At 33.9% G+C, this 24,791-nt stretch overlaps 1 protein-coding gene across 4 annotated transcripts in view; it reads left to right on the forward strand.

The window, feature by feature from the left end:
- Positions 1–24,791, forward strand: part of bdg (sodium-dependent transporter bedraggled) — a 316,789-nt gene that overhangs the window by 229,226 nt on the left and 62,772 nt on the right. The window contains exon 1 of one of the 4 annotated variants that reach the window (XM_035350005.2): positions 7,272–7,466. The exons of the other annotated variants lie outside the window; for them this stretch is intronic. The gene's annotated coding sequence lies outside the window, so the exon portion shown is untranslated. Of the gene's footprint in view, positions 1–7,271; positions 7,467–24,791 lie in introns of those variants that run through there. 4 annotated transcript variants of the gene reach the window in all.

Raw genomic sequence — 24,791 nt, forward strand, 5'->3', positions numbered from 1 at the left:
GACCTTGACTGCCGTAGCAATGTTTCCGGGTTCGAATCCTACAGAAAGCATTGTTGTAAATGTCCGTCCCTTCATAGCTATTAAATAAAGCACCCGGCCATTTTAAAACATATATATATAACGATTCAATTAAAAAACATATAATAATTCAGTTTCTCTAATGCATTTAAGGACAGTTTCAAGAAGATTGTCAATAAATGTTAGAAATATGGACTAGGCATTTAGGGTTTGTAAAGAAAGCCTTACTAAATTTCCTTTCTTCTCTTTGTTCTCTGACGCATGTTACCCCATCTTACAAAGTCGTTTGCATGATGTGGCCATTCATATGAATAAAAATTTCAGACCCCTCCCTCTGAAATTTTTAAAAAATGTATATAATACTCCACTTCTCCAAATTCTCTTCATCCTGCGTAACATTTTCATCATTCCCGCGCATATTTCCTGCTGGCGAATTCAGCCGTTTGGAATAACCTTCTATGAAATTCAGTGTTTTTGAAACAATAATCTTTTAATTAAGTAATAATAATTGTCTATCAGTAACTTAACTGCAGCAAAAATAATGCATTCGATTCAAAACATTCGAAATTATATATTGAAGCAGCTGCGTTTGAATAAACAAATAGAAGCAACCCATAGAGAAAGTTTTCTTGGAATTTTTCTTTTCGATGGAAATAGAAGTTTAGAAAAGAATTTTTTGTTCATATCTTTAAAAACTTGTGTAAAATTTCATAAAATGTGTGCTTTTAGAATCATGTGGATAGACAGTTAAAGTGGAAAAAAATTTTAAGTGGGAGAAACTGGATTGCACTTTCTGATTCCTTAGAAAGAAATTTTCTTTTGCGATTATTTTTTAACTTGAATTCTGTTGTAGATGCAAATTTGTATTTGCTTAAAGGAACTTTTCAGCTGGTATGTCTTCATTCTGATCTTTCTGGAAGAGGTTCAAAGGCTTTTTCCAGATGGACAATTTCTTTTATTTATTTACTTATTTACTTTTAGCTTCTGCAAAATATGTGTAAAATAATATGCAGAAGCATGAATTAGACATTTAAAAAAGTTCACTTTATCCGGTATTAATTACACTTTGAAATGATAATAACTATTTGTAGTAGCCTACGTACAAAAGAAAATTTCATGAACTCTTTTTACTGTTTGTCGGTAAAACTGTTAGTAGTGTAGAATTGTAGTATCCAAGGCTACATTTATGCACAAGGTAGCCTTGGTATTATGCACAAGTATACATAATACTAAGGCTACATTTATGCATAAATTAAATAAGCTGTATTTTAGGGGGTTATCACTTAACGTTATGAGTAGCTGAATAGCTTTCTTATAAAATAATGAAAATGAGAAAAAGATACTTTTATTGATAAAAATTTATAAAATAATATGTAAATATATATTTTGTTTATTTTAAATACATTAATTATATTTATCTATAATTGTAACGTTACCTCAGTTACCTCAAATACTAAAATTCAGATTTGTTTTTATTATGCATAGTAATAATACAGTCTTATAATAAAATATTTGTATTTTTTGCTATTAACACGTATTTAATTAAAAAAAAATTATGGAATGTCTACAGTTTTATTTTAGGATCTCGAACAGTTTGAACTTTTTTTAAATTTCGGGTTTTATTAAATGTAAAACATGTGTTTATTGTGTCAGTGTTTTATTTTTATCACCATCAAGTATGATGGTATGACTTGATGGTAATAATATCGATAAGATAAGAATGGCTGATCTTGGTAGTGGCAGAACGGTTCAGTTTCACTTTTGAAATATATTGAGCTAGAGATAGCTACTAGAAAGCTACATCTGCCTCAAGTATTTGTCAAACATATTTCTCGAAGAACGGTGTGCTTGCTAATTCCCCTATAAATGTCAATACCCCAGCAGTACTTTTAATTACTGTCGAACCTTTAGAAGAGATACCTATATCGATCTTGTCAGGGCAGCATACTTATCATCCAGCAGTTAAGCTCTATGCTAAAGATTACGAAGTTTGTATTAAACGGTGACATCCTGACAATTTTGCCAGATTCTTTCTCACTTAAAAAATATTCTGTAATGATTCTTTTTCACTTTAAAAAAATATTCTGTAAGTGAGACATTCGAGACTTAATTATGAAATAAGTTTACTGTTAACTTATTTTCCCTATTGTAGATTAATTTAAGTCGTTTTGAGCATTCTGAAAACGTTCCAGATAGGCTATTATGTTTGTTAGGTTAAACTTAAGAACACGTTTTCGATTATGATATTGTCAACTTAGGGTAGATTTGTAAGACACCCTTGTCAAGGAATATCAGGACATTCTACAAAAGCTTTCATTTTTTCTTAAAACTGCTGCAATTCAAGGTTTGATACTATTCATTAGTGTCATATTTTTTAAAAATTCTAAATGAAGATCCTTGTAGATAATGGATGTTCGAGAAAAATTCATAAACATAACTGCGGAAATTATGGAGCTTTTCTCGCTTCTGGGAACTGTTTTTAACTTCACCACAATAATTTGATTCCTGTTACTCGCGATGCAGAATTAGAACTCTACATTCGTTTTTCGTGCTTTGTCATTTTCGTGCTTAGTCACTTTATTCTTTTTTTTTTTTTTTTTTCCTCGAATATACTGGTTTCACGGTCGAAAGAAATCGTGATAAACCTTTTTCTACTAAGGGCATCAAAACACGGAAAGATGGTACCACCTGCGAATTTGCGGAAACTTGGTTTAATCAGTAAAGACTGACGTGACGTAACAACACATTAATCACCAAAATGTTGCAGAATGCGAGAGCTTTCAGAATGATTCCACCATCTGTCTATGTGTTCGACTAACTGCTTGCTAAAGGTGGTCATTGATGGTTCTGGAAGTATATTTTGTGTGTATGTTGTTTGGCGCTGTAGAGAAATATTGCATAAGCAATGCAGAGCTGAATTCCTAAAGCCAGAAGTGTCGGAGCCCTACGAAAGGCCGTCAAGAAGAAGGGAAAAAATAAATAAATAAAATAACTAATGATTAAATATTACATTTAAATTCAAATTAAATAAAATATAAAGATGTAAATAAAAATTTAATAAATTTAATCCATGATAAATAGTTAAATAAAAGAAATAAAATATCGGACCTCGTCTTATTTGGAACTCCGGCTGAACTTACAGTTTCATTCAAAAACTAAGAAATAGTTCAGCCGGGCTTCCGACTGAATTCAAGTCCTGAATATAAATACAATTTATTATTTCAAGGAATGAGAGGAACACAAACCATTCTCTTTCTTGCACGTTAGTGGGAAAAAAATAAATAAATAAATAAATAAATAAATAAATAAAACGATTAAAGCATCACTAATGAGAATGAAGAGAATGTTAAAAACAATATGAGAATGTGAAAAGAAATTTTAAAAGAGTAGTGTAGCTTCGAAAACTGCCCACGATGTGCCGTCGGTATAATTCTAGCTGTCAAGCAGGATGCGACTGGGGGAAAAAATTTTCCCCCCGAATCCGGTCCGATAATTACATGAGAATAAAGTAACATTTCCACAAGTGACAATTTTCGCCCCCCCCCCCAATCGTTCTTCCTACCTCCATAGATCCGATAAACTACATGAGAATAAACGTAACGTTTCCACAAGTGGTAATTTTCGCCCCCTACCCGCATCGTTCAAAAGTCTGCAGGAGCTGTGCAGTGGAAGGCCTCTATCGCTGGACGTGCATAACCAAAGTAATTTATTACTTTTACTACTTTCGGGATTGAAAAAATTTATTCGCTCTCATAATTTCATTGCACAACCTGGAGAATAAGCCTCTGAAGTGCGTGTAGGGGCTTTTTTTTTTTCGTATAAATCTCAACCTCCGTCAAAGGGTTTGTTGCCCAGAGAAAAGACAGGCATACATTCAGAAGTTTTAATCGATTTTTAAGGCATATTTATTATTAAAATAAAATATGTCTGCTGAAACTGTGTTTCAGGGCTCCAGTGCGCTAAATCTGAACTCCTGTTAGAATTACGATTTATTTCAAAAACTGAGAAGTGCCGGGAAGAGAAGGTCTACGTATATGAGATTTACGCGTGTAAAATAAGAACAGCTTGAGATATATATGTTATTTTTGCATTTAAGTAGTGGTATTAAAACTTCTTATTTTTGTTGTACTGGTGTTCTCCCCTTTGACTATGCAACATATCAATCCTTTTATTTTGTAGCCTGGGCAGTTATCGTAAACCGCTTCTTTAAGGGTATTTCATTAAGTTTTGTGAATACAAAGACCGTTTTTCCCGGTTCGTTTTGCTGTTATAATCAAGACATAGCATATTGACAAGTAAACACATTTGCTTTATTCGCGTACCGAACTGCGTATGTCTTCGTAAAGAAAAGAAAAAAAGAGCATTTATAATTTTCGGTTGAGCATTAGTCCCTAACTTAATGTGCTTATCAAGTGAAGACGACCACTGAACATTACTAGTTCGTTCCGATTTTAGATTTTACTTGCCGAGCGCGATAGTTGTGTGGGGTTTTCTAGAGTATAACGTGAGTGTGAGTCCTTTACATTAGACAGCCTATCTCAAAGTTATCTTTTTTTTCTGGCACATATTTTTTGTAATGAAATAGTAATGCTGTTGTTGCTGCAGTGAAATAGTAATGCTATTGCTGCTGCAATTACTTAACACCAATTGCTGGTTAAGAGATGAATGTTTGTATACGAATCTGGTAAGTATATGTGATGAGAAATATTATTATGTCAGAAACGAAAGTTAGAATACGAAGATCTGTGTCTCATTTCGTATCAACACTTGCCACAGTAGGGTTCTTAATATAACAGGTTTGAAATAGACTACGACTATAGCTCTGATGTAAACATGGTTGTATCAGTAGTAATAATAAAGTTTTTTAAGGAACAAATGTTTAAAAAAAATTAATTGCGTTGTACTGTAGTAAATAGAATAAAAGGCAGTTTTTCTGTAGACAGATCGAATAAATACAAATTCAAGTGAACGCATACTCAAGTTACGGGGTGATAACAACAGATTTATCCAATCAAATGAAGGTAAATGAATTAATCTCCTCTCTTTAACATCACTAGCAAATTTAAAAATTCCCAGTTTCATCTATTAACTAATTGACCGTCTCGGGAGATTTTCTGTTTGTCCTTCTCAATATCATATTGCAGTGATATCCAAATTTAGCAAATATAGTATAATACAGTGATATCCACATATACAAGTTTCTTGAATTGTCGCTAGCTTGCATCTTTTTCGCATACAATAAAAAGTATCCTGGATGCCTTCATAATTGCGCCCTGTCGTAAAGGTGTTTGCACCTTTATGGAAGTCCAACATTGTTCGAAAAGACTGCAGATTTTCCAAGGGTACACTGACATAAAGATTCCTGCACTTTTATGAAGTTAGAAATTGATCTTCATAAAGGTGCATCGGGGTACGCTTGTGAAATTTCTTCTTTTCTAACAGTGATCGATTTGCATAAATGTGCCAGTAGCTTTAAGAAAGCGGCTGCATTACGAGGCTGTTCCAAGTATACATCCTAGTATACGGTATTTAACGAACATATATGTAAAGGACTGACGGTATAGTGGTTAGAGAAGTCTGCTATGATACCGAAGGGCCCGCCTTCTAATCCCGGAGAAGACAGGTACAGGTAGAAGCTAGGCCAGCACCTCCGTAGTACCACAGGTAATTGAGGTATTGCTGAACCTAGCTAACTGTTAAACTTTCCACCCCAATTATGAGGGAGAACACCCCGGGGGTGGTCCGAGGCTCTCCCGCCCCTCTTTTTTTACCATCAACCACTTGAGAGGACTTTCTGAGATAACTGAGTTCTGGTATTAATAGTGTACACAAATCATATTGAGAAAAGACTGTCCTTGAAAAGTTCAACAACTGATGCTTCCAAAAGCATAAATGTCTTTTCTAAGGCGGAAGGTGTAATAAGCAAGTCTTTGGAGCTCCCGTCCGAATCCACTCCGGTGCTGTTCCTCAAAATTGGGGGTGGGAAATAGAAGTCCAACCTCTCTTCAGACTAGGCTCTGGTAGCCATTGTTCCATGTAATACGGACAAGACAACAACAATAATATATATAAAAGACTTGTATGAAACTCATGAATTATGCATGCAGTCGATTTCCGACTTGCAGGAGAATATCCGCGGTTAATCCAACAGTTGTTTAAGAACACACACATTCACAAAAGAAGAAGAATCACATTATAATTTATACGGTATCTTTTCTCTCCTTCCAGCATTCCCTCGTGGTGTAACGGTAGCACACTCGACGCATATTCGAGAGGTCCAGGTTCGAGTCCCGGTGAGGGCATTGCACATTTTTCACGTCTCCTGCTTCAAAGTAACCTAATGACTCTACAAATTAACAGAAAAATACTATGTGCAAAATAAATTAATTAAGTTACGTAAAGTAAATGAGTAATTAAAAAATGGAAGAATGAACATACTGGATGGTTGAGTTATAAAAGGAACATTTACAAGGGAACTTGCGTATCATTGCTTTCAAACTCGCGAAAACATTTCGTTTAGAACTTTTAGTTTTCTTGTTTGAGTTCATCATCTGCTGTAACTACTGTTATCCAATACATTTTTCTTTCTTTTTATTAGAAAGTCTTCCCCGAAGGCATTCGTTCCTTTAGGCAGATAGCGCTTGTGTGCTTTGCCATATTCCAGTAGCGTACCCTAATCTATCGTTTTTGTATTTTCTGTACATAATTTTGTTTTACCCTAATGTTTTGTGAAAGTAATTTTTCCATCGTTCCAAAATAAGCATACGTGGCATTTTTTAAAAAACGTAAATTGAATTTTGATTCCTATTACTTTACAATTCCTCCATCTTTTAGTGTTTAGTTAACAGTATAATAATTAATTGCATCGTGCCTTTAGTGTCACTTGATTGTTTGAAATATACACTTCATTGAAGAAGTTTCTCTTTAGCTGTCATATATTTAAGGAATACCCTTCTAGAATATCAAGAATGAAATTAGATTCATCATGCAAGATAGTTCAGCACTGATTACATATGTCACTTCGGTGCTCGCGTTAGTGCAAAGCCCATGGACAAAGTGACAAATTGAGATGATTACCACGAATACAATGCGAAACATCACTTAGAACCTCGCCAACTCCCCTTCTCCTACCGTCGAGGAACGCGTGGTTGTTTCCTGCTGCGGCTGATTTAATTCGAGGCCGCGAAGGCCTGCATAATTAAAAACAACTCTGCTTCGCTATCAGATGCGGGAAAGTTCTCTGTCATTGGATGTGACGCGAAGTAAGAGAGACGGAAAGGGTAGAAGTCAGCACGAGCCGGCAATTCTAATCATAAACAACTGCAGGATAACGCTGAGAAAGACTTTACATTTCTTGTGCTGCTGTTTTATCATTAAATGCGGGTGCGTTTTAACGGAGTTTAAGTTGGAATATACTGCATGCTAGCAAGTGTAACTGTTCTACCATGGTAAGCAGTCGTAAATAATTTTTCTATAACTGTGTAATGCCATTCTATTGGCTCTGACTCCAAAACTGTTGTGGCTTCAACTTATACAGAAACTTTAAATACTGATTAATATCATTTTATTTATTTTTTCTTGTTTTCAGAATGGCAACAAAAAGATTATTCAATTTTTGTTGTTCTTGGAATGGCAACAAAAAGATTATGAATGATATTGTTGTTGCCATTCTGAAAACAAGAAAAAATAAACAAAACGATATTAATCAGTATGTAAAGTTTCTGTATAAGTTCAAGCCACAACAATTCTTCTCACGATTTGACGGTTCGAGTTGATAAATTGACGTTTCTTTGTTTAACTTTGTTATACTTTACTAAATTTGTCTTCGGATTATGAAACTAATTAGTTAACTCCGTGTAATACATTTTTAAAGTTCCTAAAACATGCTGTGTTGCTCGTATTCATGTAATCCGAAGCAAGGAATTAATACAGAAACGAGAGTTGTAATGTAAAAAGACTATAAAATTTTCTTTTAGAGGTATTTAGAGTATGTTCATAGCAAATATCAATAATCACAATTTTCCTTTGTCGTTACTTATACATTTATAAATTAAAATATTTTCTTCTTGCCTTTCTGCGATATCTATGCAATATCTTGGCTTTTATGACTTTAAATAAATAGAAATAAGAGATTTCGTGGAAAAAGTCATAAAATCTCTTGCTTTCTTCAGTTTACGGTCTTTTCGGGAGGTGGATGAGGAGATCCAATTAAAAATTCATTCATTCCTAATCTGGGGCTAAGCAGTTGTGAGGATCCGTCTTGAAATGTTCATTTCTTTCAGTGATTGGATCTGTATTTAAAATAAATAAAAACTCTGTTACGCTTATTTAGTTTATGCCTTTCAGTGCGTGGAAACATCGTTATTTTACTTTAATATTAATATATTTATTTTTGATCTAAAATTGCATTTCTGTTTTTGTATAATCTGACCTTTTAACTAAAATTTCAATCTCGAAGCCAATCGAAAGCGACATCATTTTATATGAAATGGTACTGCTTTCACATATTTGTCATATTTTGCAAAAACATTTTTTCTCCTGAAGAAGAGGGATCTGTGCCTAACCGCCTTTGAAATCGCTAAAGTATCATTCAAAATCTACACCAAATTAAGATTGAACCTCTGCCTAATTTTAAGTTTTATATGAGCCTGTTTTCCATCCTATTTCATTTTATATAAACTTGAAGACCTGCAGTGTGGATAAAATTGTTTAGATGAACAGCATATTAGATTTCTTCAAAAAAAGTGTTAGAGCAAGGCGGTAATAATCCGTAAAAGTAATCGCAATTGTCTTGTAAAAAGGGGATTTTAATGTATATGTGTATGAACCGTTTTACTTGAAGTAAGCATCACACAGTTGTTAAATTTGAAGAATTTTGTATTTGTAAAACATGTAATCTAATTTTCTCACGCATTTAAAAATGATACATAACGTAATATTTACGTTTTTCGATTACCAAAATGGATTCGCATTTAAAAAAAAAGTCAGCAATTTCCAGTTTCCGATTTTCTACGTAACTTCTCGAATAAGCTCATTATGGCGGTAACATCAGGCCGTGAAATTTTCTTTATTTAAAATATAGATTTTATTTCTTTAAATTAAGAAAATACTCTATGTGAATAATTTTCTATGGGTGAATGATTTCATGTTTTGAAATCGCATCAGCAGTAACTAAATTAAAAGCTAAATTTAATTTTCAGAATTTGATTAAATTTTTGGAACCTTTTTACTTCATTGTACGAAGTAAAAAGGAAGTATTGTAATCACGAAAAGTTTCAGGCAACATATTTCAACGAAAATATCCATTTTGACCGCTATCGAATGCAATTTAACGATGTTTTTGCGTGATATCTGTGCGTAAGGACAGAATAAAAGACACCTTTCCTCCAAAAAAATTATAAAACTGCTTTAAAATTAATTCTGAAGAGAATTTTTCGTGGCGTCTGTACGAACGTATCTCGCATAACTCAAAAACGAGTAGCCTCAGAAAGTTGAAATTTTGTATATAGGACTACTATAACATGTAGATGTGCACCTCGTATTTTGGTTGCAATCAGCTTCAACAAACGTATATAAATATATTTATATATATATATACACTCTGTTACACGGCTCAGTGATCTCAGTATCTTTACTCTTATATGTTTGTAAATTGTACATTTTTTGCTTTAAAAATGATTGAATTATGTTGTTTTTATCTTCCGGTTAAGTTTTTTATGCCTTTCGTAATTCTGGAAGCAATATTTGTACAATTATCAACAATTTAAAAGCTGTTTAAGTGCGGTTAAGTTTTAAATAACATGGCGGACATATTTGTTTACATTTGAAACAGCAGAATTGTAGATTTGTTGCCAATCCAGAGAGACTAAGCTTCGCAACCCAAAAATAACGCCTTCATTTATTATTGCGAATTAAATCATGCTTAATCCTTTCTGGAATTTTTTCGAGGAAATAAGTACTTCGTAATTTTAATGTAGATATTTTGAGTTTTTATGTATTTTTTCCTTGTCGCGAAGTGAGAGCTGAATTAATTGAATGAGAAATACTAAATCGTCTGTGAAAAACTATTACTTTTCTGTTTTGTTTGCTTAATTTCTTTCATACATCGTTTTAGCTTTATTATAGTATTTGAGTAGAACATGTGGCAAAAATAATTCTTCAAATGATATAAATTTTGTGCATTCAGAGTGCCGTTATAGTAAACAAATATAGTGAATTTTAAAGAGTGCATATATTCTATTGTGGTTTATGCGCTGTCGAAGAAGTAGATTTAATTCAATCCAATCAATTTAAATGAAATTCAAGAAAAAATGCGTATAATTTAATATTCCGTACAAGGAAGTCATGTGGTGTACAAATCAGATTTTTTTTCTGTAACGTCAATAATATAGTTTCAATTTCAAACATGTCGCACATTTTTTTTTTTTTTTTTTTTTTTAAATTTACTTCTATTGAAAATATTTACCATTTTTAAAAGGAATTTATAATGGTGGATGAAACAATTATAAGTTATAGGGCAAGTGTGATCCCGTATAATTTTGCTATAAAGATTATTAAATAAATAAGATGTTAAATTACGCATGTAAGTTTTTTGACGTTTTCTTCTGATGTGCATCCGAATCAAATTCCTTTTAAAAATTCTCCATGAAGTCATTTTTTCTCTTAAGTAGATAGCCCTCATGTGATTTGCCGTGTTTAAATAAACAAACTATGGATTTAACTTTATTAAAAATAAAAATGTTTTTAATTCACTTTCTTTAATTATCTGCAAAAAATTGTTTTGTATAAAAAGTAAGTAGCCGTATAAAATATTCATTATAAAAGTGATCACTTTTACCTATTTAATTTCCTTAAAAATTTTCATTTTCCCTTGTGTTATTTCTGTACAAATGTTTCTTCATTAAAGCAACGTAAGTCTACTCATGGATTATATATATAGTAAATGAGTAATACATGTGAAATTCTCTAACATGTTTCAGAAAGTTTCGAATGAATAAATTGCACTGTCGAATGTCAAAAAATTATTGAGAGGAACTTACGCGCAAATTGATTATAAACCTGATAATTAGATAATTAACAATTAATCATGCGTAAGGAAGATACTTTAGGAAAAAAAGGAATGCTTTTCTATCAGAAATAATAAAGCGTATTAATTCCATAGCCTAAGAAATGTGAAGAAAAAAAAATAATCACTTAATTAGCATTTTCCAGTAAATTCTTACTTTGATACCAATTAGGCAATTCGTGCTGAAGGTCGCAGCGGCCATTTGCATTCAAAGAAATTTAATGCTCTTGTTGACCTTCTGCTGCGTTAAAAGTGGTTACCGTACAGTAAAATATCGTTTTTTTTTTTTTTTTTTCCCCTCTCTTTTAAATCTGTTTATGTGTGCTTAGTTTTGATGTAAAGAAAATTAAGTAATCAAATGGGTCTTTCCCACAGCCTTGTTTCTACAGTGTTTTTTTTTATTTTATTTATTTATTTATTTATTTTGTTGTTGTTGTTTTGTGTGTGTGTTTGTATTATAGCATTTCAATGAAAACATGTAACACTAAATGTAAGCGTAATGTTACATAACGGTTTCTTCGAAAGAAAGAACTTTTTTAAAATAAAAAACTAAGAAACTTTAAAATGAATGTGCTAATATAAGGCAAAATACACGAGTGTGAGTGATTATGGCAAAGCCTCGAGGGCTATCTGCCTAAGGGGAGGGATGCCTTCGTTGAGGACTTTTCTAAGGAAAACTGGCTCGTATACACGTTACACGTGGAGAAAACCACGAAAACACCCATGCAGACTGCCCGTTCGCGGGATTCGAACCTCGGACCGGACTACCAGTGTTCAGCGCCTTTACCGCTCGGCCTCTGGTGGGCCGCAAAATACACAAGTATAAAATACATGTAGTAGTAGCATTTGATCAAATGGTTTATGCATGAGAACAGAACATTTTACCTTAATATCAAAACTAAAGAGAAATGTTGTAAATTAATTTTCAATGCATTTATAAATTGTTTGCAATTTAATTGAGTTCTTTTAGTAATAATTCGTATACAAAACCGAACCCAGAGTTTTCAGGGCAGATCTGAATTGAATGGAAAGAAATTATCGTGAACTTTTGCAATCTTAATCACTGGTATGTTGAAGATATGTGATATTCAAAAGTTTTAGTTGGAAGAAGAAGAAAATAGAAAAAGTAAATTTTTTGTTACCTCCGTCTCCACGTCTGTTATTTCGAAGAGTAAATGCCTCAGATAAAGTTACCAGGCACCTTTATGAGGGAACACCATTTATAAAAGCGTCCCTAAATTTTTAGTAACTATGCTGCGTAAAGAAGGGCCCAAAACTTTTTATCAAAACTGTAAAACGATGAGCCTGAGTGTAATATACGACATGCTTTCCGCCGTTAAGGCACTCTTGGTGAAACTTAAATAAAGAAATGTAACTGTAACTTTGCAGTCACTCCGTCAGATAAAGGTACGTGATTGATGAAGGACTAATCACTGTTTACTGAAAGTAGTAAAATATTTTTTAAAACTTTATTTTTTTTAAAAAAGGGTCATAAGGTATTTCTCCCGCCTTCTTAGCATGCCTTCGTGGTGTAGTGGTCAACACGCTGGACGCGAATTCAAGAGGTTCGTGGTTCGAGTCTCGGCGAGGGCATTGCTCAATTTTCATCTTTTCTGCTTCGAAATAACGTAATGTCTCTATAAGATCATTTATGAAGTGGAAGATCAATGATTATGTTTGCATTTTCAGAATTGAACAGTGTTTGGGATCATCAGTTACATGGTAAAGTAAGCTATTGCAAAGTTTCACCTCAAACTGTCATTCCAGCGCTAAAACAGTACTACCTTTGTTAGGCTATAAAACTCAGTTTATGTTCATGGGGACGTAAGCTGTTGGAAAATTTCACCTCAAACTATCTTTTCAACTGTAAAACAAGACCTTTGTGGTGTCGCTAGGAAGCATACTCGGCACATATTCGAGACGTCCAGGATTCGAGTCCCGGCGAGGGGCATTGCACACTTTTCACGTCTCTTGCTTCCAAAACACTAATGACTCTACATTTTCGTGTTACAAAATAAAAAAATTGTGATTTGTTAGGTTTCTTTTCAGTTGTTTAGGTTAGGATAAAATCATGTATCAGGGGTTAATTTTTAATCAAAGAAATGCGCCATTTTGTGATATTCCAAAGGAGCTGGTTTTGCATAAAGGCAAAATTTATTAAAAGACTAAATTGGTTTTGGTAAAGTAATTCTCTAAAACAAATTTTCAGTATTGCCTGCTGAGAGCAGGCATCGCATACGAATCTGTGTTGGCCTTGAATGTTCATAATTTCTTAATAAATCAAATTTTGATAAACTGTTTAGGATATTTTTATAAATTCTCGACCGCAACATTGTTTTAATCTCAGACTGCGAATTTTTTGCGAAATTTCTCTATTTATCCTGCAATTAATTCTGCGAATGTTTCTTTTCTTTCCGATGAAAACGGTTATTATCCTCCTTGCAGCGTAATATCACCATTATTGCACGAAACTGTACTCTTCCTGGTATATTAAATAATTCCAAATACCGAAAGAAATCGTTTTCAAAAAGATAGGCCATCGAAAATTTGTATTTATGGATGATTGCGCATGGCCTTGTGCAACAGCTGTTTTTTGAAGATGTTTTTGAAACTATAGTTGCTGACCAGATATCATCATCAACTCATTCCTCTGAACTAAATTCTGTTGAAAACCCACGTAAAATGCAAAAGGTGTGGATTACGATTCTTTAACTGCTTCTAAAATCTCTACCAAATGTTGTTTGTAATCCATGATTGCAATTTCCTGCCGCAGCATTTTACATCAAATAATTTCTAAAACATTCTGTATTTTAAATTTACTAGCATTTTTACATAAAATTCTTGATTTTTGAAATTTTAAATAGCCAATTCGTTTTATCAATGCAAAATTTATTTGTATTGTGCATTTCATCTTATTCTGTCAAATGCTGTCTGGAATTAGACTTTCCTTTGCAAATGCATTTAAAACAACTGTATGCTGATTTAGTATTTTAAATCAACAGATAAATCGATTGCACTTTTTTCGCGAAGGCCTTTTTCAACAGTCAGACGAAAAACTAAAAGACCACCTAATAAGGTAAGGCTTAAGGTACTTCTCCCGCCTTCTTAGCATGCCTTCGTCGTGTAGTGGTCAGCACGCTCGACGCGAATTCGAGAGGTCCTTGGTTCGAGTCCCGGCGAGGTCATTGCTCATTTTTCATACCTCCTGGTTCGAAATAACTTAATGTCTCTACAGACACAGCAGACAAACATAGATTCTCGACCCAGGTCCGATGTGTGGACCCATGCGGAGTTTGGATATCTATGGTCCAGGGGACCTCGTCCACGCGGGCGCAACCCCTGCAGTCCCCGCCCGGCTTTATACAAATAAATCGTAGATATGAATAGAACGTAGTCATTTTGCCTCCGGGCACCACTCCATCGGCTAAACGTACGTCGTAAAGTTCGCTCTGACCACTCTGTCAGTCCCCGTCACGAGCACTGAATGAGTCAAATCCCCCGGGGACTTGGTCGACGATCTCCAATCTAGCTCCACCACAATCGAAGGAACAGACACGACAGTACCAGTACAGTACCTGCCAAGCCTGAACCAACCTGAGTACAATACTCGGGTTCTAGTCCTGTGAAGTTAAATTATATACCCCCTTGGTTGAGACTGCTTAGGTACAGATCCTAACCTGTACTTCCCAGGAATTCTCCCGAGTCAACCCCCCGGGGGGATTAATGTCTCTACAGTGGCGCTCGAACTAAAAAAAAGGTGGTGGATGATGATTCTCCACCACCAGGATTTGGCGATTGAGTACCCTAAACCCCAACTACCCTTTAATAGGAGGAGTATGTAAGCTATTTCTCCCGCCTTCTTAGCATACCTTCGTGATGTAGTGGTCAGCACGCTCGACGCGTATTTGAGGGGTCCGTGGTTCGAGTCCCGGCGAGGGCATTACTCATTTTTCATATCTCTTGCTTCGAAATAACTTAATGTCTCGACAGTGGCGCTCGAACTAAAAGGGGGTGGATGATGATTCTTCGTCACCAGGATTTGGCGGTTGGGTCCCCTAAAGCCAGGATTTGGCGTTTGGCCCTTTTAAAAAGTATATTAAGCCTTTTTAAAAGGTATATTAAGTATTTCTCCCACCTTCGTGGTGTAGTGGTCAGCACACTCGGCGCGTATTCGAGAGATCCGTGGTTCGTATCCCGGCGAGGGCATTGCTCATTTTTCACATCTTCTGCTTTGAAATAACCTAATGTCTCTACAGGCTAAGTAAATAAGATCGCTGAATACTGGTAGCTCGACCTGAGTTCAGATTCCTGCGAATGGATGTGCTGCATTGGGTATTTGTGAGCACATGAATGCGACACGCAACCGAAATATGAGTCAGCTTCCTTTAGAAAGTTTTTCACAAAAGCCTCTCTTCCCTTAGACAGATAGCTTTCGCTTGATTTGCCGTAATTCAGTCATCTTAAAAAAATGCCATTATCATCTTTCCATTACTAAGAGACCATCCCTAAGTGAGCGGAAAATTTCCATTTCCAGTTCTGTTAGTGATATTCAGCGTAATTATTATACGCTTTTAGTTAACTCCCTCATAGTATTTGTAGGATCAAAACTTTGCCATCGACTTTTAAATTACTATTTCCTGATAAGCTATCGAGCTCAAATTCTGTTCACATTATTTTTTGTGGACGTCAACGCAGTGTGTTGCGATATTATTCGATTAGAAAAATATAAGACATCATACTATTGGTCAGTTTGAATGCCTAGCAGACATCAAACCACGTATATAAGACATCATATGTGATTCGAAGGATGTGAGAATTTGATCACCAGCCGACAACACCTTTTCTACCATTCGGCCACTTGGATTCGTCCAAGACGGTTATGAGTTACGAAGCTGCATGGAGGAAGCCTCCGTTCGCTGGTGAGAGGTAATATATCCGTTCCCCCCGCATATCAATCCGCCCTGTTTCGTAAATAAATCGGGGATTTATAATAGAAAATAAATGGCTACACTTTTAGTTAAATTAACTGTATGAAAAGGTAATTAACCGTCAATTCGTATAGTGAAGTCGGCTTATACATTACTGAACACAAATCAATTTCCTATTAAACACAGTTTCAGTATTGTTGTAAGAAGGATGCTTTCTATAATTTTAACATTGGTATAACAGTACACAAGATGCAAAGGTGCACTGTAGATTAAGTATTAATATATCTAGGGGAAAATTATTCACAGAAGATCGCTTACGTCTTGCTGTTAGCAAAGTAACGTCAGTGGAAGGACTTAGGCTGGACAGGAAAAAGATGACTGTGTAACAATAATGTAATAGTGGAAATGGAGAGAATGCGAGCGCCCTATTCAAGAAAATATACATCCAACTACATGATTTTTTTTTTACTGTAAATAATTGCTCGTGCTTGTAAATAATTGATATACTTCTCGAAGCATGTTGAAAGTCTGAATGAACTCTACTTAGATCACTACCCAGTTAATGGAAGTAATAGATTAAATAAGCCTCTTTAAAAATGTGGGCACCTAAATAACTAAAACTTGTTATCGAATTTCATAATCAATAATATAATAAGCCATTATCTCTTAACATTTAAACTTTTTATGTAAACATTTAGATGAAACTTGCTGTTTGATTAAAATTCTTGCATTTTCAATATATTCTTTTTGATGGGATTTTTCCCAATTTATTTTATACCATTCGTAATAAGTACACTCACCCAAATTCAGTTCTGTCGAAGGGATTTTTTTTTAAAAATAAACCGAATGCAAAACAGTGTAATACTTTTCACAAGTTAACCATCATGACATCGAAACGTTCAGTTCGATGTCATGATGGTTAACTTGTGAAATTATTAACTTGTGTAAAATTAACTTGTGAACTAATTAAGTTAGTTCTAAAATATAAGTGTGTATTATTACCGGAGACCGTCTTACGCTTTTATAATTCATGAAACTTAGAGGAATTCTATAAAGAGAATCAGTTAATCTCATTTTTATTAAACTACTTGTATATGGTAAATTATTTTTCTCTTCTTAAAAATTTATTAATTGTAAATTCTAAATAAAAGCATTCTAAATAAAAGCGTATTTTATGAAGACTTTCGTATTATTTTTTCTGATTAATTTTTTCAATCTAAATTATGTTAATCTATTCTAGATGTTTCCATAGTTTATTGTATGAAGACTTAATTCATGTTAAATAGTTAAATATTTGTACTTTCAATCAGTAAAGCGGTACGTTACTAATAAGTTTATCTATACGCTTATATGGATATTAGTTACTAGTAATTATAGGAAAAATTGTAATTGATTTGACGTTTTAATTATTATTTTTTCATGCTCGGAATTAAGTCAGTGCGAATTTTAAGAAAATTCTGAAATTTAATGAAATTATTTGGGGGGGGTAAGCTGAAAATTTTAAAGTAATGAATTAAATCAAAATCGCTTTATACCGTTATGACTAGCTTAATAATATAAATCATCTGTTATAAAGTCAAATTTCTCCAACTGTAGTTGAAATAGCATCGTTGCGTTTTGCATTAGACTTCCTTCTCTGCCGTATGCAAATTTTGGTAGCTATGAATATAATTATGTGAAATTACTGATTAGTTTTTGGAAGTGAAAAAATCTGATGTGGATACTACATGACTTCGTTGTACCGCTTATTAAAATATACACACTTTTCCTTTAAACTTATTTCTTCGATTTATTCTAACTTAATTAGCCGATGCCTGAGGGCAAGATGAAAATGGCTACAAAAATTACAAATTTTGAAATCAAATATCCCAGGCAATTTTCGCTGTATAGAAGTCAATTTTTGTTTTTTCATAACGAGTATAAAACTCTCTCAAATAGAAGTATAAGAACTCGCAGATCGCCTTGAAAATTAATTTGTTCGAAATGGGTTTTTGTTTTAATCGACATCGCAAAAACATGAATATTTTTGTCACTTAAAACACTTACGTTATAAGTATATGCTTTCGATCGAATAAAGGCCGAATAAGGGGGTGGGTATATAATATACATATATTTATATATTTTTGGTGCTGCCGATTGCAGTGAAAATGGGAGGTGCACAACTAGATGTTATAGCAATCCCATGTAAAAAATTTCAACATTCTACGGCTAATCTTTTTTGAGTTATGCGAGATACATATATATGCACACACAGACGTTACGAAAAATTCCATTTTGAATCCATTTTACAATTCGTTCTGGGAATAAAGAGTTCTTTATTCTTTCCATATGTACTGACATCATGATTTGAGAACGGTCAAAATGGATATTTCTGTTGAAATCTCACAACCAAAATGTTTCGCGATTACAATACTTCCTTTATTTCGTACCCAGGAAGTAAAAATACGCTGGATGTTATTTGGTAGCCATTGCCTTGTATCTTCAAATTTCTTACAATCTTATTTTTTTCCCTGGAGTGAAAGATGGTTTTCATTTAGTTGTAGCCAAGTTACTTCTCATGATTATTGGATTATATCTGCGTTTATTCTATATACCGATTTTAATAAAATAAAAACGAATTTATGAAAGTTGAATGATGATGAAAAATGAAATATCTCCCTTGCACATATCGGTTATAGACTGGATATAGTTAATGATGAAAATCAAGAAACGGACCCGCAATAAAATCTTGTTATCGCTGCTGATTATTAGGTCAAAATTAGCATTATTTGTCTTCTAAAAAGTACGGGTTCATTTATTAACCCCAAAAAATGTTCTGCATCAAGATTTGAAATTAATTGCGCAATAATATACGTATGTATTTGATAAGGTGATAAAGAAAACATTTGTGATACGAATGAAATAGAACCGTACGAGTTTCACATGGTTGCATTTCTTTTATTTAGCAAATAAATATGACTTAGAATGCAAAATAATTTTTTTAATGTTTGCTATGAAAACTCAGAGGAAACGTGCCCTACTTTCGCTTAAATTTTAAAGCTTATTGTTGTGCTTTATTTCAGTGATTTAGCATTTGAACTGCGTTTTTGTATTTTTTAAATGCTGTGACTTGAATTTTCAGCTGTGAAATAAATGGATTTCCCTTTCAAATAAATGTCAGTTGTTGGAAACTCTATGACATTTTTCTGATTAAAAAATGACTGGAAGATAACAAAGAGATCCCAAATGATGAACTCAGAAGAATATTTTGACATTAAAAGTATTTTAAATCTTGTTCATTTCTGAAGTTAGAAGCCATTCTGTTTTTTGCATTACTTTACGCGAAGGATAGTGTAAAATCTGCTCTCAGTACGATCCAGACAAATTGTTGAGATATAGTCTTTATCAGTAAACACCAATCCGCAAATCATCTTCAAAAATTCACTGTTGTGCTTCCTACTTGATTTCACAACTTTCATTGCAGAAAATGCTAAATCTAGCGAGTATAATATTTGAAAACAGAAGCAAAATTTTGTTGCATTATTTGCGGTTGTGAGATACATAACATAAAGCATAAATTGGAAAGGATATAATGAACTCTTATCTAGAAATTTTGCTACCATGGACAAATCGATGACTACAATGCATTTTCCTAATCAAGATTAATCAAAGGCCTTTGTTAAATCAAAGGCTAGCACAGGGATATGGTTGCGCATTCTATCGCCAAAAAGAAAAGTAAGAGATATGTCATGTTAGTGATGTTATGGAATCATTAGCTCTTACTAGAGCCGGAAATCGTGAAAAATTAACTAATCGTCTCTGGGACTTTACAGTTTCGACCTGGATATGCTGATCAGTACGCTAAAAGAGCACATGAGGGGAATATCTTTGATTCTTTGCAAAGCTTTCAATCAATGAAATTTCGTCATTTAATCACCGCATGACGTTGCAGATTTAACATGCCGTTTAACGTATCACGCACAAGTTGCGTTACTGATATGATTCTGTTATTACCAGTTTTCTGTGTATTTGTGGGTAATGTACGATACTAGTTATGCTTTGTTAGCTGTTGAGCATCAATATCAATCATTTTCAGAGACCATTCGTATGTTACAATTGAGACATTTGAAATTGCCGTATCAGTTTTTTGTAATGAAGACAATGAAATATTTAAAATAAGTGAAATATTTAAAATAAAAGAAAATAAGTGAAAAGAAACAAAAGATTGTCAGACCGTATGAAATTTTAAAAAATTGTTAGCAAATACAAGAAAATGAATTGTTACATAATTTATTTCGGCGAAGATTATTTATCAAATTGAAATGCCTTACTTCTATAAGGAATATGACCTTCTTTCTCTATTCATAAAAAAAGTCAGGATAGGTTTCCCTGCAACTATTGTAACTGGAACCCACGATGTTTCATCGTGGAACAGAAACCACGATGAAACGTTAGCGTTGAATATATTATGAATTTATTGGTTAATATGGTGGATTTATGAAACACTGCACATCATTCTGGTCGCTGGTGGCGTATAAAATGTGGAAATTATTTTCTTGACAAGCGAAGTAAATTGTGAAGTACACTTTTTCTTTGCCCGAAAGGAGGAGTAGAGGAACTAAAATTTTCGCTGGTTATTGTTTTCCGTTGTTCGTTGCACCATTAATAAACTCTTTAATTTTCACAGGATTATTAAACATCATTTATAATTATGCGAATTTAAAGTATATTTGATGACAAATTTTTGCTTTTTTAAACGGATAAAATTTTTTTATGCTTCTCAAATGAAAGATGTTTGGTCATGCATTGAGCAATCTGTCCATTAAACATTTAATGTTCCTTGAACAATCCCTCCTCCATTTTAAAATTACTCCATTTCAGTAAAGCAAAAAGAACGTCGGCCTTCAACCTTAAAAATAACCTTCATCCTATTATATTCATTCAAATTTAAAAGCTATTCATACAAATTGTATACTTTTTTAATTTACATTTTAAAATTATCTGTACAAAATGCCTCTTTATTAAAGATTTTAAAATTTTTTAGATAACTTAAATCCAAAGCTCTCTGTTTCCCATCTAAATTCGTGTGGCGTAAAACAACACTCTTTACAGATCAGGCGTGATTTCGGTATTTCAATTTTTAAGCTTTTTACAGTTGGGATGTTTCTTAAATTTTGTTTAAATATATATATGTGTGTGTAGTGGGATGATTTGGAAATATCTGTGATGGGCTCTCGTAGTCTGAATCATGTGTGACGGAGAAGAACAAACTCGCAGGATTTGGCCAAAGGTACATAATTTATTTCTCGAGACTTAATTCATGCTATACATATTCGTCGCATGTCATCCTTATTTGTGCGATATGCATCCCCAGTTTGATATATAGCTGACATTTTAAACACTGGACGACACCAGAGGTGAGCGAGATGTCTTTGTAAAAGGAGAAGCAAAGCAAAAAAGGTAAAAAAAGTAAGTGTGCATTTAAGGAAACTAGTTAAAAAGGTTCTTTGTATCAGAATTTAGAAATAACATGCTATTTTTTAATTATTATTTCATTGTTTGAGCCTGGATTTCAACATGTGAAAGAGTTTTCCAGAATTACACAAATCTTCAACGGATTTTCCGTTTAAAAAATCTAGCCAACAGCATTTGCTCAAAGGGAATCCAAATTAGCATTCCAGGAATTTGTAGCGTCTTGGTCCTTGGTTTTGTTAAAATCACTTTCGAGAAAATAATTTTGTGCTACTTGTGCGCGCACATTTTCACTAATTAATTCTAAAACCATTACAAGATATATTTTGAGTTATACTTGCGTGTAAGCAAATGCTGAATAATTTGCTTACGATATGGAATTTAAAATTGAAAATTATAGTTTGATCTAAACGGTAAAGTGTGAAAAAGGAAGGGCAAAAAATTATGCTTAATTGCTGAGAATAAAAATCAAGCATTATGAACTGTGCAGTTTTTAAAGAACAAAACTGGTCTTTGATGTTTAATTATCATTTCACGAACAAACTGCACAACAATTATTTTTCATCGCCTTAACGAATTCTTGAGAACGTTATGTTTCCATAGCATTCATTCTGTTTCATTGAGAATCTATTCGTCTGAGACTGTAGAGTTGAGGGCCGGGGGGGGGGCTAACGTGAATACGTAAATTTTCCCGAGACGCCGATGGCCATAAGTCAGTCATGTGGCCTGATATTGAGGTTTTAATGTGAAATATTATTTAGAATCGCAAGATCCAGGTTAAAAAAAAAAAGTAAACTTATCGGGAGAACAAGTTTAATGATATTCCGGTATGTATATATACCCTGCTGGCCATTAAAATTGCAACACCAGGAAGGAATGATCTGACGAACGTCAAAATCACATGAAGAAGAGGTTGAGATGTGCAAATGATTAATATTTCAGCGCATTTAGATGACGCAGGAGGAAGAAACGGCATCTGAAGCACTCCATAAAAAAAAGAGAAATTGTGTAGTGGATTTCTCATTCGGAAAGCGCTTTGTAAGGTCAGAGTTTGATAAGAATATCGTATTATGTCTCGAATATGAAGAAATTCTTACCAGCAAGTCTCGGAATTCCATACAAGCAGGATCGTTGCCTATCAAGAGTGTGGATTATCGTTCCATCGTACTGGTAGACATTCAGCACTGTCATGCGAATCAAGGGTTGTTGAGGGTCATACTGAACGGCATGCAGGATCTCAACGCCCTTCTCTGAGTAACGCCCGAGAGAAAAGACATATTGTGAGGTTAGCCCTGCAAAGTCGTACTACCACATCACGGACCATTAGCAAGGATATTGGCATGTTTGTAGCACTCCCAGTATCCGCTCTTAGGCTGCGTCGACGTTTTCAGCAGCGTGAACTATCAGCACGGCGACCATTACTTCGGTTTCTCTTTATAATGAAGCATAGAGAGAAACGGCGACTTTGGTGCCCCGAACGACAAAGCTGGATACAGGAGTGGCACAATGTCGTCTTTTCAGACGAGTCTCGGTTATGCGTATAGTAGTATTCAGATGGCCGTATACGTGCCAGGAGGTCATATACATGTGTGAGGAGACCGCACTTCGCGTGCTTGCATTCGATATCGGCATAGCGACCCAGCACCTGGTGTGAGGGTTTGGGTAGCTATTGGGTACACGACACGCACATCTCTAGTTCGGATCGACGGTAATTTGAACGCAGATCGGTGCATTTCTGACATCGCCCAGTGGTTTTGCCCTATCTTCGAGGCCTGCAAACGCTATCTTCCAACAAGATAATTCAAGACCACGTGTTGCACGTTGTGTTCTGGTCTTCCTCGATACACAATGTTGGCGAAGCCTGGCTGGATTGCTCGAATGGCTGGATTGCTTGTTGGCTGGAATTTCGTATATATGTAAATAATTTTAGTGAAATCATATGTAAAATTGTAGTATTTGTTGCATCATGTATTATCAAAGCCCTCAAAAGAGTGAAGCTTACAAATAAGATTACAAGGGCATTTAAAATTGAGGTAAATAGCTATCTCACCAAGCGCCAAACTGGTGATGGTTTTAGCGACTAATTTTTGTCGCCGAATATCGCCAAATTTCATGACCATTTGATGTAATTAATGACTGGTCCTATCACTATATAACTGTAACCATATCTGGCCGAATGTAACCGTAACTTTGTACACCTTCCAGAAATTTTGAGAAGGAACTTTGCGGAAGGGGAAAACTATATAATATCGGAGACAGCATAGGTTCTCAGATTTTAGTGTAGAGCTGAATTTCGAGTACTGAGATATCTCCGTACAAGCTTCGCTCTCTAGATGATCTTTGCATTGCGTGGGGTTTCGTATTCTTAGTAGTTTGAAGTGATAACTACTGATTGTACTCTGTCATATTGAGAAGAGCTGTACGAGTATTTTTGTGAAAAGTTCCAGAACTGTAAAGTGTTTATTTTAGGAAAATAAATTTTACTAAGCTATACATCGTCTCTGTTTATATATATATATATATATATATATAATCCATTACGATCCCATACACTCGAAGCAATACTTAAAACTGTAAAAAAAAATCGAAATAGGAAAAGAACTTATAATCTGATCTTGAATGGAAATTTAACACCCGAAAAAATTTTAAGTTGAGCAGTTACGGTTTTTTTACAGGCGTACTAATTTAAGAATTTATCTCTTGAAAATTAAAGATATAGAACATAAAAGTTTGTAATAAAAATGAGGCGATAAAAATGGCAGAACCAAATGGTAGAAAGAAAAATTCTATTATTAATTTAACTCCATAAGAAGAATTATGCACTTTTTTAATAAAGAAAAGACTTTGTTATTCAAAACGTTGTTGTGTGTTATTCAACACGTCGTTGTGCATTAATTTCACCGTAAAGCTTGCATATGATGCTTGTAACAAATATTTCCATCAAATGGCAATAATTTTTGTTTTACTGAGACACGAAATCCGCGAATTGAAAGCAATAAATACTTCAACGACTTTTCTGTCAAAGTGTTAGAATTATGTTTGTCAGTATTTAAAAAATAATTTGTAATAGAAATTATATTTGTCACTCTTTTTAAGATAAGTATCATAGGCCTTAAATAATTTAAATTCATTAAAGCCCTGAATTCGTTATAAACGTTTCTATTGTATAAATAATGTATAATGTATTGGTTGTCAATATATAACATATTATTGATCTTATTATCTTTGTTCGGTTTAGCTTGAACATTTGTAAAGAAAACGCTTTTCTTAATGAAACTCAATTTTCTTTTAGGGTAGTTTCCGCACATGGATTCAGATTTGATTTTTAT

The sequence above is a fragment of the Stegodyphus dumicola genome, chromosome 5 (genome assembly GCF_044657685.1).
Source record: "Stegodyphus dumicola isolate Sdum_Otavi_A_Nest chromosome 5, ASM4465768v1".
NCBI classification, from domain to species: domain Eukaryota; kingdom Metazoa; phylum Arthropoda; class Arachnida; order Araneae; family Eresidae; genus Stegodyphus; species Stegodyphus dumicola.